Source organism: Apium graveolens, chromosome 10 (genome assembly GCF_009905375.1).
Source record: "Apium graveolens cultivar Ventura chromosome 10, ASM990537v1, whole genome shotgun sequence".
Classification (NCBI taxonomy): domain Eukaryota; kingdom Viridiplantae; phylum Streptophyta; class Magnoliopsida; order Apiales; family Apiaceae; genus Apium; species Apium graveolens.
In genome coordinates this window covers 225,183,351-225,203,283 of record NC_133656.1, presented here as the reverse complement: position 1 = coordinate 225,203,283, position 19,933 = coordinate 225,183,351, and positions in this window count along the sequence as shown.

The following is a 19,933-nucleotide window of genomic DNA, read 5'->3' as shown; positions in this document are numbered from 1 at the left end:
TATGCATGAAGAAGGAATTCCGTGAAGAATGGAATACTTGGAAGAAAAGATATTTGATTGATATATTTTAGGAAGCAGAATTATATTCCATATCAATTAGCGATTATCTTGTAACTGTGTAGTATATAAACACAGACATAGGGTTTACACTATAAGTGTTATCATAATTCGAGAAGATTATTCATTGTAACCCTAGCAGCTCTCGTGATATTGTTCATCACTGAGAGGTAACAGTTCCATACTGTAACAGAGTTTATTGTTTCAATAAAGTTTGTTTTCTGTTACTTAAGTTCTTAAAGTTCGATTTGAGTGTACTATACACTATATTCACCCCCTCTACAGTGTGTGTGTGACCTAACAAGTGGTATCAGAGTCTATCTGTTAACACACATACAGTTAAAGATCCAAACACAATCATGTCGGACACAGAAACTCCAACTAAGCCTACCAAAACTGAGGAACCACCAAAGACACAAATTCAGAGTCGGTATGAGACCATCAGAGTTCCCATACTGAGACCATCTGAATATCCCATATGGAAGGTAAGGATGACCATGTTCCTAGAAGCAACAGATCCAGAATACCTTGATAGAATCAAGGAAGGCCCTCACAAACCAACCAAACTCACTGTTGCAGTTACATGTGAAGCAACAAAGACCGTACCAAAGGAGAAGAGTGATTATACTGCTGAAGATATAACATCAATTGCTAAGGATGCCAAGGTACGACACTTACTGCATAGTGCCATTGATAATGTAATGTCAAACAGGGTAATCAACTGCAAGACTGCTAAGGAGATATGGGATGCTCTGGAAACAAGGTGTCAGGGAACGGAGACAATTAAGAAGAACAGGAAGACAATAATCACTCAAGAGTATGAACACTTTGACTCAAAGATTAATGAGTCATTGAATGATTTATATGATAGATTTGTCAAACTTTTGAATGATTTGTCATTGGTTGATAAAGAGTATGATCTTGAAGATTCAAACCTTAAGTTACTGTTAGCTCTTCCTGAATGCTGGGATTTGAAGGCAACGACAATAAGAGACAACTACAATCTTGATGAAACAACTCTTGACGAAATCTATGGAATGCTCAAGACTCATGAGCTTGAGATGGAACAAAGAAGCAAGAGGAAAGGAGGAAAGTCAAGGATAGTTGCTCTTAAGGCTGAAGAAGAATCCCCCAAAGCAGCTTCCTCAAAGAAAGACAAGGGTAAAGCTCTTTTCATAAAGTCTGATACTGAGTCATCAAGTTTTGAGAGTGATGATGACTCAGATTCTGAAAGCTTGCCTGAGACTGATGCTGATGAGGAGATGAAGAAGTTGTGTGCTCTTATGGTGAAAGGAATCACAAAGATTGCATACAGGAAGTTCAGGAAGGGAAAGAAGTTTTCCAGGAAAGGCATAAGTTCTGATAAGAAGAATTTCAGAAGATCTGAAGGCAGAGGAGGAAAGTCTGACAGAGGAGATTACACCAATATTAAATGCTATAACTGTGGTGAGAAAGGCCACATATCTCCTGATTGCAAGAAGGTAAAGGGTGACAAAGGCAAGGCTCTTGTCACAAAGCAGAAAAGCTGGACAGACACCTCAGACTCTGAAAGTGAGGAAAACTATGCATTGATGGCAAATACTGATAAAGAAAGTGCTGAGAGCAGTTCTGAAGCTGCTGAAACAAAGGTACCTCAGACTACTTATGCGTTTCATACTGATGATATTAATGAGTTGAGAAGATATCTTAAAACCATATTTGTTAGTTATAGAGATCAAACTTTAACATGTGAAAGATTAACTTCTGAAAATCTTGCATTTAAGAAAAGAAATGATTTCTTAGAAAAAGAGTTAGTCATGTTCCATCAAACTCAGAAGGATAGAGATGATGCTTTTTATGTTAGGGATGAAGTGCTAAAAATGAATGAATCTCTAAAAACTGAGTTAGAAAAGGAAAGAGAGATTATCAGGACTTGGACTAACTCTGGCAAAACAACTCAAAATTTGCTAAGTAGTGGAAACTGGAAAGAGGGCTTAGGTTATGGAGAAGATAAGAATGATAAAGGAACTGAAGAAATTAAGCCTGTTGATAAGCAAAAGCCAAAGTTAAAACATGTTAAGTTTGTAACTGTTAAGTCTGAAAATGAGAAATCAGAAGTTACAAAAGAATTAACTTCTGACAAACTAAAACAGGAAAAGACAGCTGAAGTGAACATAGGCTTAATGACAAAGAAGCAGCTTAAGTATAAGCTGAAAGATGTTAAGAATGCAAACAAGGTAAAATCACCTAAAAAAATAGGAATGGAAAGGAAGGTGTGAATAAAAGCAATAATTATAAATCTGTTCCTGATGCTTCTAGGAAAACATGTCATAACTGTGGAAGTTCTAACCATCTGACTTCTTTTTGCAGGAAGAATAAGAATATTAACTCCTTACCTTCAAAATCAGGAGTTAAGAATCAGTCTGTTAGATACAAACCACAAAATCCTTGTTTTCATTGTGGTAGTTTATGGCATTCTATTTATACTTGTAAGGAATATCATAGCTTGTACTATGATTATTATCAAATAAAACCTTCTTTGAAGAAAGTTTCCATTGTTCCTTCTAGTGTAAATTCTGATTCAAAGTCTGATAGTGTAAGTTCTGATAAGAAAAATGTTAACATAAACTATGATGCTAAATCCGCTGCAAATGTTAACAAACTTAATAAGGCCAAAGGATCCAAGCAAGTCTGGGTCCTTAAAACTAATAATTAGTGGTCTTTGTGATTGCAGGGCAACATGAAAAATATTCTAGTTCTGGACAGTGGATGTTCAGGACATATGACTGGAAATAAGGCCCTACTATCAGACATTATGGAGAAAGCTGGCCAAAGTATTTCTTATGGAGATGGCAACATTGGAAAAACATTGGGATATGGCAATATCAATCTTGGAAATGTCATAATTAAAGAAGTAGCTCTGGTCTCAGGACTTAAACACAACCTACTGAGTATAAGTCAAATCTGTGACAGAGATTATCATGTTGATTTCTTTGAAGAACACTGTGAAATTGTGAGTAAATCTAAAGGCAAAGTTATTTTGAAAGGATACAGGCGTGGTAACATTTATGAAGCTAAGCTTTCAACAAGTACTGATGGTTCTGCAATCTCTCTGATGAGTAGAGCATCAATTGAAGAAAGCTGGAATTGGCATAAGAAACTCTCTCATTTAAATTTCAACAATATAAATAAACTGGTCAAGAAAAATCTTGTGAGAGGACTGCCAAAGTCAGTATTTGCTCCTGATGATCTTTGTGATTCCTGTCAGAAGGCCAAACAAAGAAAATCTTCATTCAAGAGCAAGACTGAATCATCAATTCTTGAGCCTTATCATCTACTACATGTTGATCTATTTGGTCCAGTAAATGTCATGTCTATTACAAAGAAGAAGTATGCGTTGGTCATAGTGGATGAGTTCACCAGATACACATGGGTGTATTTCTTGCACACAAAAAGTGAAACTGCATCTATCTTGATTGATCATGTCAAACAGCTGGATAAAATGGTCAAAGATTCTGTGAAAATTTTAAGGAGTGACAATGTCACTGAGTTCAAGAATTTGATAATGGAAGAGTTCTGCAAAAACCATGGAATAAAGCAGGAATTTTCTGCTCCTGGAACTCCACAGCAGAATGGAGTTGTTGAAAGAAAGAATAGGACTCTCATTGAAGCTGCACGTACAATGCTTGAAGAAGCAAAGCTTCCAACCTATTTCTGGGCTGAAGCTGTGCAGACTGCTTATTTTACTCAAAATGCAACACTTATTAACAAGCATGGAAAAACACCATATGAGATGGTGAAGAAAAAGAAGCCAAATCTGAAATACTTTCATGTATTTGGATGCAAGTGTTTTGTTCTCAAGACTCATCCTGAACAGCTATCAAAGTTTGATCTAAAAGCTGATGAAGGAATCTTTGTTGGATATCCACTTTCCACAAAAGCCTTCAGAGTCTATAATTTGAGAACAAAAGTGGTCATGGAATCTATCAATGTCTCTTTTGATGACAAGAAGATTACTGGTCTTGAAGATTTCATTGACCATGATCAGCTGAGATTTGAAAATAAAGACTCAAATTCTGATACTGAAACTCCTGACAGTCTAAGTCCTGATACTGTAAACTCTGATGGATTAAACTATGATGTTATTGAAACTGTGGTAACTACGTCAAAGGAATATGCACCTATGCAGGGGGGGCATACTCAAGATCCTACCACAGCTCAAGAAACATCAGAACATACATCTGACTCTTCAAGTTTTGATTCGTCAAGTTCTGATAAGCCAAGTTCTGATAATGCTGAAAATCTAAATACTGAAGACTCCAACTCAGAGAGCATAATTTCAGGGGGAGCATCAGAAAATGAAAATAAAGATAGCATGGATAATGGGGGAGCATCCAGTTCTAGAGACAACCTTCCATCTGCAAGGAAGTGGACAAAATCACATACACCTGATTTGATAATTGGAAATCCCGATGCAGGTGTCAGAACTAGAACAGGTACTTCAAATGAATGTCTCTACAATTCTTTTCTCTCTCAGACTGAGCCAAAGAAAGTTGAAGAAGCTCTTCAAGATGCTGATTGGGTGTAAGCAATGCAGGAAGAGTTAAATGAATTTGAAAGAAACAAAGTCTGGACCCTAGTGCCAAGACCAAAGAATAGATCTGTTGTTGGTACAAAATGGGTATTCAGAAACAAAACTGACAGTGATGGCATAATTACAAGGAATAAGGCAAGACTGGTCGCAAAAGGATATTCTCAACAGGAGGGAATTGATTATGATGAAACATTTGCACCAGTTGCTAGGTTAGAAGCCATATGGATATTTTTGGCTTATGCTGCTCACAAAAAGTTTACTGTCTTTCAAATGGATGTGAAAAGTGCTTTTCTCAATGGAGAATTGGAGGAAGAAGTATATGTTGAACAACCTCCAGGCTTTGTAGATACCAAACATCCGGATTATGTCTACACGCTTGATAAAGCACTTTATGGACTTAAGCAAGCTCCTAGAGCATGGTATGAGACTTTAGCTCAGTTTCTTCTGTAAAGTGGATTCAACAGAGGAACAATAGACAAAACACTATTCTACCTCAACCATGGAAAGGACTTACTTCTTGTCCAGATTTATGTTGATGATATCATCTTTGGATCTACAAATGACTGACTTTGCAAGAAGTTTGCCAAACTGATGCAGTCAAGATATCAGATGAGTATGATGGGGGAACTTAGCTACTTTCTGGGCCTTCAAGTCAAGCAGAATGAAGAAGGCACTTTCATTTGTCAATCTAAGTACACCAGAAACTTGTTGAAGAAATTTGGAATGCAAAATTGTTCAAGTGCATCCACTCTCATGGTCACGGAAACAAAACTGGATAAGGATACTGGTAAATCAGTAGATATTACTGATTACAGAGGTATGATTGGCTCTCTACTCTATCTAACTGCTAGTAGACCTGATATCATGTATGCTACCTGTCTTTGTGCAAGATTTCAAGCAGATCCAAGAGAACCTCACTTAACAGCTGTGAAAAGAATCTTTAAGTATCTTAAAGGAACAACTGATCTGGGATTGTGGTATCCTAGAGAATCAGACTTTAAACTAATAGGTTACTCAGATGCAGATTTTGCAGGCTGCAAAATTGACAGGAAAAGCACAAGTGGAAGCTGCCAATTTCTTGGAGGCGGATTGGTTTCTTGGTTCAGCAAGAAACAAAAGTCAATTTCCACATCAACTGCAGAAGCAGAGTATATTGCTGCAGGAAGCTGTTGTGCACAGATTCTTTGGATGAAGAATCAGTTACTGGATTATGGGTTAACATATTTCAAAATCCCTATTTACTGTGATAATCAAAGTGCTATTGATATGACAGGTAATCCAGTTCAACACTCTATGACAAAGTACATCAGCATCAGGTACCACTTCATCAGGGAACATGTGGATGAAGGTACAGTGGAATTGCATTTTGTTCTCACAGATCAACAACTAGCAAATATCATCACAAAACCACTGTGTGAAGCTACTTTTACAAGATTGGTAAATGAACTTGGAATGGTTTCAGGTTCTTTCTCTAAATCTGCTTAGTCTTGTTCTGTGTTATCAGACTTAATGCTCAGTATTTACAGAATTAATCTCATTGTGTATTCTGTGCCTAATTGATAAATATTTTTAAGTACTGATTGTTGTCTGATATATATTTCTCAACTCTGATAAGTGATATGTCTGTTTAAGTAATTATTCAATCCTATGAGGATAACTGTGCTAGATACTGACCTAGTAGTCTTCAATAAACAAATAATTCCATGTAAGAAGTAATTATTTCAGTGGAAATCTTATGACACTAGCACATTCTGATAATTGAGCTTAGTTGAGTTTACTTTGTATATCTTATTACTAAGTCACAAATTAGAATAATGCTACTCATCTGTTAAGTTCTGATACTAGTAAAACTGCTGAATGTACTAAGTGCTGATAAACCTCACTTATCAAAAGAAAAAGCAAAAAGATCAAAGAATAACATCAGGTACTCCTTTGAGATCTAGAGTAAAAATGTGGAAGGGACGACCCAAGTGCATTGCTGGTATTAAGTAAATATGCATTAGAAAAGCAAAATATTTTCTTGGTGACTTTTCACACTCTATGATTACTGGAGAAATACTCTGATAATAGCATAAATTCTAATAAACAGTCGTGACTCACTTACACTGAGAAGCCACTGTAAAATAGAATTTCAAAAGATGCATAAAATTAGCACAAAACAGTTGAGGTGGACTCAAGCATGAACTCATTCATCAGTAGGTTTCAGGACAATGACAGCTCTTTAGCAAAATTTTAGTTATGCCTTATTTCTAAGATGTACTGAAGTGAATCAGACTTTACTCTTTATCTGTTATTTAGCTAAATGCACACACTAATCACTCCATTTGAATGATTAAAATTTCTGTGAAGGTCTATGTTATTTTAGATAAACAGTCACTGTGTCACTTTGCACAAATTCTGAGGACAAGTTCTAGTTACACGTTCTGATGATTAAGTTCTGAAGTCTATAACTCAGAACTTGTATGAGGATTTACTAAGATGGGCATTCCTTTTTCGAGTTAAGAAATTATGTTCTGATGACTGTTAAGTTCTGGTATAGGTCTAAGTTCTGATTTCTCAGTCTAATCCTTTACTTGGCTTATCTGTGAATAAAATTTGGTAACAGTCTCAGTTCGAACTAGAATATGTTGAAGTGGAAGATTAATAGTCACTATGATTAGGATTGATGGTATTCGTACTTGAACAGTCCACTGTTACTTGTTTCTTGTGCGTTTTAAACCATGATTCCTCTTTCCAATGAATGTTATTCTTTTTCAAAGTCTAGGGAGACGAGGTAGAATTAATTCTACATGTCAGCATTCAATTTCTTTGCGTCTCCTGACATTCTCTTGCCTATATAAGCAACCACTTCACATCAGCCTTCCCATCACACTTTTATCACAAACTCACTCTCGTTTTTCATTTATCATCACAAATGGCTGTATTTGGCTGGTTCTACAATTATGGTGATGAGACTGTGCATGTCTTTTTGAATGGAATTCCAACTCCATACCCTATCACCAACATTCCTCACAATCTATGGATTCAATTTCCAGAGGTTATCACACGTGATCTGGTGGCCATTCGAAGAGAACTTCATCTTCATCGTCTCCGCCGGCAAGAGCGAATCATCCGACTCGCCATTCTGTTTATCGAGAGTAGGAAGAAGAAGATGACTTAATCTCGTCTTGTTCATGTTTTTCTTCATCGTCAGCTTTGTCAGGCTTCTTAGCTAGGACTAAGGCTGTTTATGTTAGGTTTAGAAGCTTAGGGAAAATCTTGTATAAGTATTGATGTAATTTCCATTTCATGAATGTATTGTCTTGATATATTAATGAAAGTTGTTTTTACTTCAAGATTTTGTCTCTGAGTTATTTTATCTTGTGTTGATAAATCCTGATTGATATTCTGATGACCATATAAATTTTGTTTTATATTAAGTTCTGATTCGTTTTCAGCACTTATCTAATTTATCTTGGTCATTTTCATGTGATTTATTTTCAGAATATTAATGATGCAGTGAAAATTAATTCAATCAGTGATAACGGTTTAAATTTTGAATTAAAACTGTTTCTCTTGATAAATGGAACGGTTTTTCCTTGAAACTAGGCAAATGGGTAAGTAATGATTCCTGTTTTCTCGAGCCCAGTAACTATCCGTTATTACTGCATGTCTGACAGGTGTCCAACGGTAACATTTTTGTTCAGAGTATAAGTACAACAGAGAGAAGATTTCTTTAATCTTTTATTTCCTTCGTTTTTTTTTCTCTTTACTTACTTTTACTCTCTTTCTTCTCACGTTGGTTTTTCATACAGCCATCTTATCAAACACCTAACAGGCACTTTTGAATCTCAATTTTTCACATGGCACCTAAGGATTTAATCATTGATGGAGCTAAGTTTGTTCCAAACAACTACGCTGCAATTCTTGATCATGCTGAAGCTCCATATGAATTGCATTTTGTGCAAGATCTTCTTGCACACAGTGAGATTGGGTATGCATTAACTCATCCTGAAGTCTTTTCAAGTCAACAAGTTCTGACGTTTTGGCGGACTGGGCACTTTGATGATGGTGGTAAACATGGCACTCCCAGTATTGTTTTTGAAGTGGGTGATTCATCTTATGCAGTCACTCCTGGTACAATACGCAAAGCTCTACATCTCCCAGACAATTGTACTTTTTCAACTCCAGAGGAATCAGCACTTCAGGAGTTAATGGCTGGTTTGGGATATGAAAAGAGTTTGGCAAAGCTTGGGCAGTTAAAAATGGCTAATATCAGAAGAGAATGGAGTTTCTTCTTTGACTGCATCACCAAAGCTTTTGGGAACAAATGTTCGAATTTTGATGCTATCCCAATTCTGAGTCAGCACATAGGGTATGCTATTATCCATCAAACTTATTTTGATTTTGCAACTGGAATAATTGGTTCTATTGGGGATAGGATGATAGAGGATAGAAATGTTGTCTATTTTGCTAGATTCTGTCAACTTATATATACTTTTTGTACTGATGAACCTCAATTAGTCAGTTCCTCAACCCCACCTTTTAGAGTTGCAAAACGATACTTTAATGATCTGGTAAATGCTGATACAAAGAAAACAGTGGTTAGACCATTACAGATTCCTCCGTCTGTAAAACAGATCCTAGTAAATGCTGATCCTGATACTTATAGATCTGTTTATTCTGATGTCCAACCAACCACAAACACCCAAAAACCATCATCCTCAGCACCTACCACTCATACTACTCAACCTACCCTCAGGACTTATCTCAAATCCTATCTATCTACTTCACAGACTGTTCAACCCTCATCCTCCAAGCCAAAGAGGACAAAAAATATTCCTCAAACACCTCAAAAGAGGAGGAGGACTGTACTGAGAGATGAATCTGATACTGAGGAACAGTTCCTTCTTCAGAACCTGTTGTAGGTGAAGCTGAGAAAGTGACTTCTCAGAAGGATTCTGGAATTGGGGGATCTAGGCTTCTCAAACGGGTTAGAAGAATGACAGTTCCTGAAACTCCCAAGGAATCCAAATCAACAACGAGATACAAGAAACAGAGGGCAAAAAGGCCAGTTTCAGATAATGAAGAGGAAGCAGCTAAGGAAGGGGATCAGGAATCTCTGAACTCACAAGACAAGGAATTTGCTCCAGTCACTTCTTCTCCATCAACTCCATCTCAGGAAGCTGTTTCTGAAAATGCTAACACACCCTCTGTGTCTTCTGTTGATCCAGGCACAAGTGCTGATATTGATGTTCAAAACTTGGTTGTGCCTGCAGTAATTCTCTTAGAAGCTCCAACAACAAATATTCCTTCCACAACACCTGTTACTGATGCTGTTCAAACTCCAGAGTTATCAACAACACCTTCTCTGCATCAAGATGCCGATGATCAGAATTTAGGTGAGTATCAGGATATGGCTGTTGATCAGAACTTAGAACAAGATCAGCAATTAGAGGATGCTGAAGCCTCCATTGCTACTCACACTGTTGTCTTATCAGAAGATACTGATTCTTTAAGTTCTGATGTTGCACATTATGGAGATACCGGTGATGCTGCTCCAACTGCTCATGTTGTAGATACTGATGTAGCAGGTCCTTCCGGACATACTCCTCAACAGACTCTTCCTAAGTCTGAATTGGTTAAGCAGTTTATTACCGGGGAAGCACCAGTACCTTGGAGTGAAACTCCTGCAGGTGAGGAGTGGACTAAGGAATGGAACTCAGTTTCATGTGTTCCAACTAAAAAACATCTTGTTGAGCACTTGACTAAAGCTGATGCAATGTTAAATTCTGATGATTTTAAAACTCAGCTTAGGGTCACTGCATTGAATACTAAACATCTACAAGGTCTTCATTCAACTACTCATGCAGAGCTACACAAGATTCAGGAGAACTTTATCAAACAAGAACAAGTTTGGAAAATTGATAAGAAAAAGTTCTTCCAACCTACCATTGACAGGATTGCTTATATTGAGAAGACTCAAGATCATCAACAAGCTCAGATTGATGAAATTCTGACAAATCAAGCTTCTCAGCAATCGCAACTTACTGAAATCCAATCCTCAGTGGAATTACTTATCTCTCTTTTACTACCTGCTGATGCCAAAAAGGGGGAGAAGGTAATTAAGTCCAAATGCAAAACTAACAAGACACTGCAAGGAAAGGATGATGGAAATGATGACCAAGGATACTCTAGAATGGGTAGCGGTCATAGTCAAGGTAGAAGGTTTACATCAAGACAAGCTAGTCACAGGACAAGTTCTGATACTGGGAAAAGAATAAGTTCTGCTGCTGGTAAAAAGTTAAGTTCTGATGAACTTTTAGATCTTGATGAGGAAATATCAAGACGGCTATTTCTTCAAGAAAATCCAGGAATGGACTTGGAAAGTTTAAAGGAAGAAGAAGCCAGACTTAAATCAGAGAAAGTCACATCCAAATCTGAAGCTTCTGGTAAAAAGTCACTTCCAAAACTCAAAGGTATTGTGATCAAAGAAAGGACACATACTGAAGCAACATTGGCTAGATCACAACCACAGATAGATCCAAGATCCAAGGGTAAAGAAAAGGTTGGTGAACCTATTAAGGTTTATGTACCTCCTGAGGATGAAGAAATTACTGATGAAAAGGATGATCTTGCTCTGACTTCAAGAAAAGTTCTCAAAACAACCTCTGACATGGCTCAAGTTGTTCAGAGTCAAGAAATTGTAAGTTCTGATATTCAAAAGAAGCAAGTAACCTCTGACACAGCTCAAGTTAACTTGATATCAGAAGATAGACCAAAGACACTTCTACCAGGATTCACTAAAGCAAAACAGACTCAATCTTTGAAGACTACTGCAAGTGGTTTTGAAGCAAGAGTAGTCACTGGAAAGGAAGCAAGAGATAAAACTAGGTTGGGAAGTGCTGATGAAAGAAGAGTACACAACACTACCAATGATCCAACTTCCTTGAGTGAACCAGGTATTGGAGCAACTCCTGAGAGATTGAATCAACTGGAATCTGTACAGATGGTTTACCATACCTACTTGAAAGAATACATCATGTTGTATTTCATGACAGATGCTAGGGTTTATCATATAAGATAAAATGCCATTCCATTGAAGTATTTTGAAGAATTGGAGCATGTACTTTTCTTACTTCAAGTGGATGACAGAATAACAGGGACTGCTGCAAACTACTTAAAAGAACAGATTCAGAGACAGAAAATGCTTTATTCTGTTAAGTCTGACAGCACATATGTTCCAAAGTACAGAGATCACAATGGTGATATTGTTGATATGAAGCCTAATACTGCACAGATCAGAACATATCTTGGTATTAAGGGACTTGAATTCAATCTGGAGTCTGACAAAGCTTATGTCATAAGACTAGATCAGGAGTTGAGAAAAGCAAAGATCAATGATCTCAGAGTTGCAATCTTTCAGACTGGTGAAGATACTGCAGAGCTTAAAGATGTCAAAAGGAGAATGATTGATGAACTCAGATATGCTGAGAAATGTTTGTTGAAGAACTATCCCAGAACAACTCCTGACATCAGAGAGATCAGAAAATGATGAAGCCAAGTCGAAGATCTACAACTGCTTAAATTCTGATATTTGTACAGACTGAAGTTGTTATCAGAAGTTGAATATTTATAAAGCTTTAAGGACTGTAAGTTGTAGTTATCTAGTCTAATTCTCATGCATTTGTACTTAATATTTTTGACATCATCAAATATCTGTTAAACTTGTATATTATGCTAATTTACAAGTTGGGGGAGATTGTTAGATATATTTGATAATGTCATGGCTAATATGTTTTATGTTTAGCTTTCAGATCTTACTTGAACAGGATAAATCAGTACTTAACTGTTGATCAGTACTTATACTGGAAGTCAGGACTTAAGGATATCGGTACTTATGTTATCAGTAGATAATCATCAGAAGATAGATATCAGAACTTAAGAGCTGAAGGACGATCAGATAAAGACAGTAGCTGATTAAAGGAAAGAAAATCAAGATAAACATAAGAAGAGATATGCATGAAGAAGGAATTCCGTGAAGAATGGAATACTTGGAAGAAAAGATATCTGATTGATATATTTTAGGAAGCAGAATTATATTCCATATCAATTAGCGATTATCTTGTAACTGTGTAGTATATAAACACAGACATAGGGTTTACACTATAAGTGTTATCATAATTTGAGAAGATTATTCATTGTAACCCTAGCAGCTCTCGTGATATTGTTCATCACTGAGAGGTAATAGTTCCATACTGTAACAGAGTTTATTGTTTCAATAAAGTTTGTTTTCTGTTACTTAAGTTCTTAAAGTTCGATTTGAGTGTACTATACACTGTATTCACCCCCTCTACAGTGTGTGTGTAACCTAACATATGATGAAGAAATAAAGATGTATATAAAAAGATCAGAAGAGCTAAAGGCCAAAGAAATGAGCAGAATCTCTAAAGATGGGAAATTTCTAAACATTAAAGCCGGTGGGTTCTCAAGGTTTAGAATAGATTTGCTAGACAGTGGTTATCCCAATGTAGCAAGACAAAAACTTTTAGAAGCTCAAAGTGGAACACCTATCATAAAAGAACTTGAAATTCTAGATCACTTGAAGGATGTTCTTAGTGAAGAAGCAGATACAAAAACTGTCTTTACCTGATACTTGTAATCATTGAACCTTATAAATCTTATGTTGTACAAAAGTTGTAATTCTATCAAGCTTCGTGTATTAATTTTATTTTCCATCATTTTAAACTTGGGGTTAGTCTTGTTAACATGCATGAATTTGTGTTAAGCAATCTTCTCACAAATTGGGGGAGATTGTTGTGTAAGACATGCCTGTACCTTAACAAGACTAAGATAATTTGTCAACCCTAAGTAAGTTATATTATTATCTAAATTTGTATTTTGTACTTGTAACACTTATAGTCTGTAAAAATGTCAAAGGAGCAGACTGGAGTCTTTTTCTATAAACAGTGTCAAGCCTAAGAATTCTATCTGGAAGAAGATCAAGAAGATCATTCCTCAGAAGAATTATGAAGAAGCTTGGAGTTGAATAAATCTGTTTTAGGAAAGATATTCTAAATCAAGATATCTACAAGTCACAAATTTAATGTTATAGAAAAGTCATTCGAGAACTCCAGAATGACTTCTAGAGAACTCAAAATGACTTATAGAGAACTCAGGAAAGCTTATAGAGAACTCAGAGATAGCGGGAAGCCAAATTGAAGACATGAAGATTGGAGATATCGACAAGTCACTTGTTCACTAGAGAACTCAGAGTTATCGACAAGTCAACATTCATTAGAGAACTCTGAGTTATCGATAAGTCAAATTCAACTAGAGAACTCAGAGATATCGATAAGCCAAAATTCACCAGAGAATTCTGAGTTTTCGACAAGTCAAATTTGACTAGAGAACTCTGAGTTATCGATAAGTCAATAAACCATTAGAGAACTCAGAGATATCGATAAGTCAAAGTGAAGATATGAAGACTAGAGATCTTTACAATCCAAATTCTCTTATAGAGAACTTAGAGACCTCTACAAGTCAAATTTACTATGGAGCATTAGAGATCTCGATAAGGCAATATACTTATCGAGATGTCAAGTTCTCTATAGACCAAATGGAGATCTTGAGGTAAAATCTCAAAGTACAAAATTGCAGATTAGTTCAATATCCAAGATTAACAATCAACAAACAATCCAAATAGCTGGATTGACAAGTCTACAAAAAGCAGCTTGAAGGATGTGCAAGATCAATGGTAAAGATTAACTGATAAAGGAAGATCAAGATAACCACATGATGCTAAAGATATGCTAAGCCGGAAATAGAAGATAAATTTTTTTTTATAAATGGAAATGACAAGTGACTATTTACAAAAGCTAATAACATGTCTTATTGTACATTGTGTAAACCAGCAGTTAACTGAATTATAATGTTCACACTGGTCCTTTAGTCAGTGGTAACAATTTAGATAGAAAATCTTGTAACACTCTCAAGAAGAAGCTAAGCTCTTTATTAACAAAGAACCTATAAATTTTATAGCAAAACATTCTTAATTTTAATATAAAATTAAGTGAGTTTTGAAGATCTGTGTTCTTTATTTCTATAAGCTCAATTTCTGCATGAACACATTTTTACAACAAGATTAAATTTACTTTGTTCAACCATAAAAGATTCAAGAAAAACTCAAAAATAGTAAAACACATTCACCCCCCTGTGTGTTATTCATTTCCTAACAACATGCCTTGAACATACACTGTCCAGATACCACATGACCTTCTTCTGCTTAATGCCCTGAAAACAAAGATGATTAAATTTTCTTTGGTACCCAAACTAAGTTGGGTCCAGTAGACTTATAAGCATTTGAATGTATAACATATCTCTTAACATAATTGGTAGGCTTAACAGTCTTTACTTTACCGTTGATTGTTTCCTTGTCACTTTCAGAAGCACCAACAGACTTGCTCTTGGGCTTGGTGACAGGTGCCACTTTCCTAGCTTTAAGAGGGCTTACAGTCTTTGATCTACCAGTGTTCTTACTAGCATGCTAATCATGATGATGAGATGTATTATGTGAGTGTGTGGAATCAAGATAAGTGTACATGAAAGAAACTACACATGGCATACAAACATATTTATCACACTTAGAAACTTTATGCATATTAGGCATGTTATGCACATAAGCATTCTTAACATTGTCTACTTTAATCTTTCTACAAGCATGAGTAAGGTGACCAACGGAACCACAGTTATTACATAACTTCCTAGGGCCATTAGTTCCTATCCTGCCATTTCTAATTCTATTCTTCTTAGTCTTGGAAGGAAAACCTAGTCCAGCAAAAGAGTCACTAGCAACAGACATATGTTTCTTTGCCTTTTGTCTCCTTAAGAGCTCGAAATCCTCAACAAGCATCTCATGATGGATATAAAGATTATCTTTATCAAAATGCTCAACAGTAGCTTTCTTAAACAGAGGTTTCTTCGTTTCCTTAAGAACATGTGGTGTATTAGGGGATTAACAAATTTCTCTACAGGCTCATTTTCAACTACTCATTTCTTAGAAGCTTTTCTATGTTCTTCGTAGTCAAGGCCTATCCCAACCTTTCAACCTACTACTTTATCAGCTATGAGCTTCTTAGCAATATTTGCAGAATTAGTAAAAACATTCAATTTAATTCTACATTCTTGTTCTTAAGCTCTTCCTCCGTCTCAAGGTGCTTAGTAATCTTAAGCTCTAAATATTTATTGGGTTGCTTAAGATTCTCAACACTGACCCTACCTAGAAATAACTTATCATCTTCATCTTTAACTTTCTTTAGTTCTACTTTAAGGTCCTCGATATCAACCAGAGTACATCTTAGTGTAGTACTCACAATTTTATACACTTCTTTTACAACATCATGTTGTTCAGTGCATTCCTTTGTATTGTATCGTGCCTTAAGATAGTGATGAAAAAAACATTTCCATACACTAGGACAGCCTGCCTGAAGGCGACACAATGTTCATTCTCACATAAGTTATCTGGAGTTAACGCAAGAATAGTTGGAAATTTTACTTGAGAAGAAGATTCTGCCATTAATGCTAGATTTACATATTGCTCTTCTTCATCATCGGTGTCATCACAGCTCTTCCCTTCGGTTATTCTGATAAGCTTTGCCTTTGTCCCTTGCTTGTTGGGATTTCCTACATTTAGTGGCAAAGTGCCCAACTTTATAAAAATTGTAGCATCTGAACTTGCTTTTTTCTACCATCCCTGTCTTGTAACCTGATCCAGAAGATGAACTTGACCTCTGACCACGGTTGCGGCTTCCAGAACCCCTAAAGCCTTGCTTATTTCTAAACCTGATGTTACTACACATCCCAGCTAAGTTGGCCATAGTAGGGTCTTCCATATCTTGCAGCTCCTCAATGGTGTAATAGTCATTAGGATTACTAGAGAGGCTTTCATCATCCATATCAGCTTTAAAGAGCGTGTCAGCTTTAGACTTAGGCTTTTCAGCAATAATGTCAAGCTCTTTGATTCCACTGGCTACAAGAGCAGTTGTCTTGAGTAGTTCAACATTCTTGCTATCAACTGTACCACCATCATAGATGATCTTCCTTTGTTCCTGCTCCATCTCATGTGTCTTCAACTTACCATATAACTTCTCAAATGTCATGGTTTCAAAATCAACTCGTTCACGAACAGATGAAGCCTTGTTCTTCAAGTGGTGAGGTAGGACCAAAATGAACTTCCTGTTGACTTCTCTATGAGGATAAGTCTTGCCATGAATACTCGATTCATTTAACAAATTGTTCAGTCTTTCAAAGACCCGAGTTATACTTTCTCCAGGCAAGGACTTAAAAGCCTCATATTGTGAAGTCAAGATATCTAGTCGATTCTGCCTGACATCTTCAGTTCCTTCCATAAGCAGTTCTATGGTCTCCCACATGTGCTTGGCACTTTCACAGACCATAATTTGGTGACTCATATCATCATCCATCGAATCTACCAAAATTAGTTGCATGCCTTCATCCAGTGCTATCAGTTCTTTGTCACGAGCACTCCATTCCGCTTCAGGACATGACAACCTCATATTAGGAAACTCGGGATGCTCCTTTATCAGCACATGTCTTCCTTCTTTTAGTACCTTCATATACTCTGGATTTGACGCCCGAATATATAAAAACATTTTCTTCTTCCATAGATTGTATCTCGATTTATCGAACCGAGGAACCTTAATACTACTAACCTTCTGAGAACTTATCTTTTCAGATCTAAGAAAAATTCGCAATATACCGTCTCAAAATATAGTAACCCAGTCAGTTAACAATACCAAACCAGTAAAGTCAAAACCAACAAACCCAAAATCAGATCTACACACCAGAAGCACTCCCAGACTCCGTACAACCAAAATCAACAACCAAAACTTGCTAATCTAACGGATATGATCTGTATATCGATCAACAAGCTCTGATACCAATTGTTAGGTCCAAAAGGTACATACAGATGGGGGGTGAATGTATGTTTTTTGTTTTTATCAGATTAATGCAGCAGAATATTAAAAATATAAATGAACCAAACAAACACACGGAGATTCACAGAATAATTCTTGTTATTAAGAAATTAAACCGCAAAGGGTTGCTTACAACTCCGAATATAGATGATTCGAAGCAACAAGTATAGAAAAAACCAAATACGGTAACTATCAATCTAGGGTTCAATCTATCACTCTAAGAATTTAAAGCTCTTGTCAAATGATATTAATCAAAGAAGCTTTAAATGATGAGTGTTACAAGTTTGTAATGCTTTAAATGGTGTGAATCAAATTGGATATGACCTCTTCTGATCAAATCAAGCTTTTAAAAAATGCTGAAACAATTTTTCAAGAGCTCCGCACTGTTGAAAAATGGAGAGATACAAATACAATCTGCATCAATTGTTTATATAGACTTGATAGACTAGAGAGATAAGAAGACTACGTGACTTAACCAGGACCAAGTATTTGAATTGATATAGCTTGCGTTTTCACATAACTTGCGTCCCGCGTCCCTGAGCTTCACAAATCATCTAACTTGCGACGATGAGGAATATAATAGCACTTGACCTTTGTTTCTCCTTATTGGCGACTATAGAGCTCCTAACTTGTGACTTTGAGGCTTACAAGGAGCTAACTTGCGACATATACAAGCAAGAGAGTTTTACTTGTGACTTTGGTTGCTAGAGAGTGAATTTTACTTAGTTTCTTTGGCAAACCACCCTATCGGGCGACTATACATCCTTGTGCAACCTAAGTTGCGATCCTAGCAGCTAGCAAGGCTTACTTGCGACCTTATGCTTTTATAGAAGTTAGTTGCGACCAAAGACCTTGTGCAAGCTTAAGGAATGATTATGTGGGCCATGGAGCACATGCAAGGCTATTTCTCTCTCCTGCTACTTTCTAACTTGCAACCAAGACTCTCTAGTATAACTAGGGGAGTCATTTTACCTTAGAGAAATTCCCATGCATGCTAACTGACGACTAGGGATGATATTCATGCACCTAAAATTTTAATTCTGCTCTTGTTTATTCCTTGAGGCTTGTACCAAGTCAAGATCATTTCCCGTACTTATGTATTAATTTGTATTTTCAGGATATTACTTCTGATACTCAATATACTGATCCGGGTGACTCCTACTACAAGGTAGTGATCACTTTGACTTAGTTTCTGTAGAGCACTGCATTCCCAAAACTGTCATGTCTTCAATCTTCTCCCTTGAGTCTTCGTCTGAATCATAAAACCTGTATTCCCATATACGAATCCTCACTTAACAATCGTTCTAATGATAATACTTAGTTTCCTTTCATGAATCACTGTCACCTAGTGCAATGATTGATTCACAGGTGACTAGTTTCGCTCTCAGACCTTCGTACTGTATCTTCTCAAATCATTGTCGAGTCTTCTATCAAATATAAACAACCTCACTAATAATCCTTGAGGTCTTCACACTGATTCTGACAACTGTTTCGAATGACTCCAACTTTATTTTTCCGATGCCTGAACATGTTAATGAACTTCATACGGATCACTGTTGACGTCTTATTTACTGTAGCTACCAAAACCTTTGTGTATATGCCAAATAAACAATATGTACTGAGTCCGTGGAATATAGATTATTTCAAAGTCCTTTGTTTTACGTTAGTTATCCAAACCAGTATTGTTGAGTTGTGCATACAGCTTTAATATTGCTCAACACTATGGAGCGAGATCCGAATTATATATTTCGATAATTATCCTAAAAGCAAATTAACCGATCCGAAAATTATCCGAACCGAAAATTTAATAAAAAATGATCTGAAATACTAGATCTGATTACAAATTGAAACCGATTAAAATCGAATAATATATTATCAGAAACGAATATGACCCGAAATAAGCAAACTTCATACTTAAAAGTATTTTATATTTATGATAATATAATTATTTATTCATAATTCTTTGTAAAAGTACATTATATTATATTAAAAATAATGCAGTAAAAAATATATTTTATAAGACTCAAAAATTGCAAAAAATAAATAAATTATGATCCAAAAATATCTGAATAGAATTAATTCGAACTGAATTTTGTCAGATCTTAATACGAGTTGTATCCGCTTTTAATCCGAATAAGACTTGAATCGAATCACACCCGATCCTAATGATCTCAAAATATATCATAATTTGAATATTTTTCCGTTCCGAGTTTGATTCGATCCAGATACGATCCAATTATCCAAATTGACAAGTCTCCCGTAACTCTTGATTATTTATAATTTAATAGCTTATATTTTTTTAACGAATTTTTTATGGTGTGCCCATGGA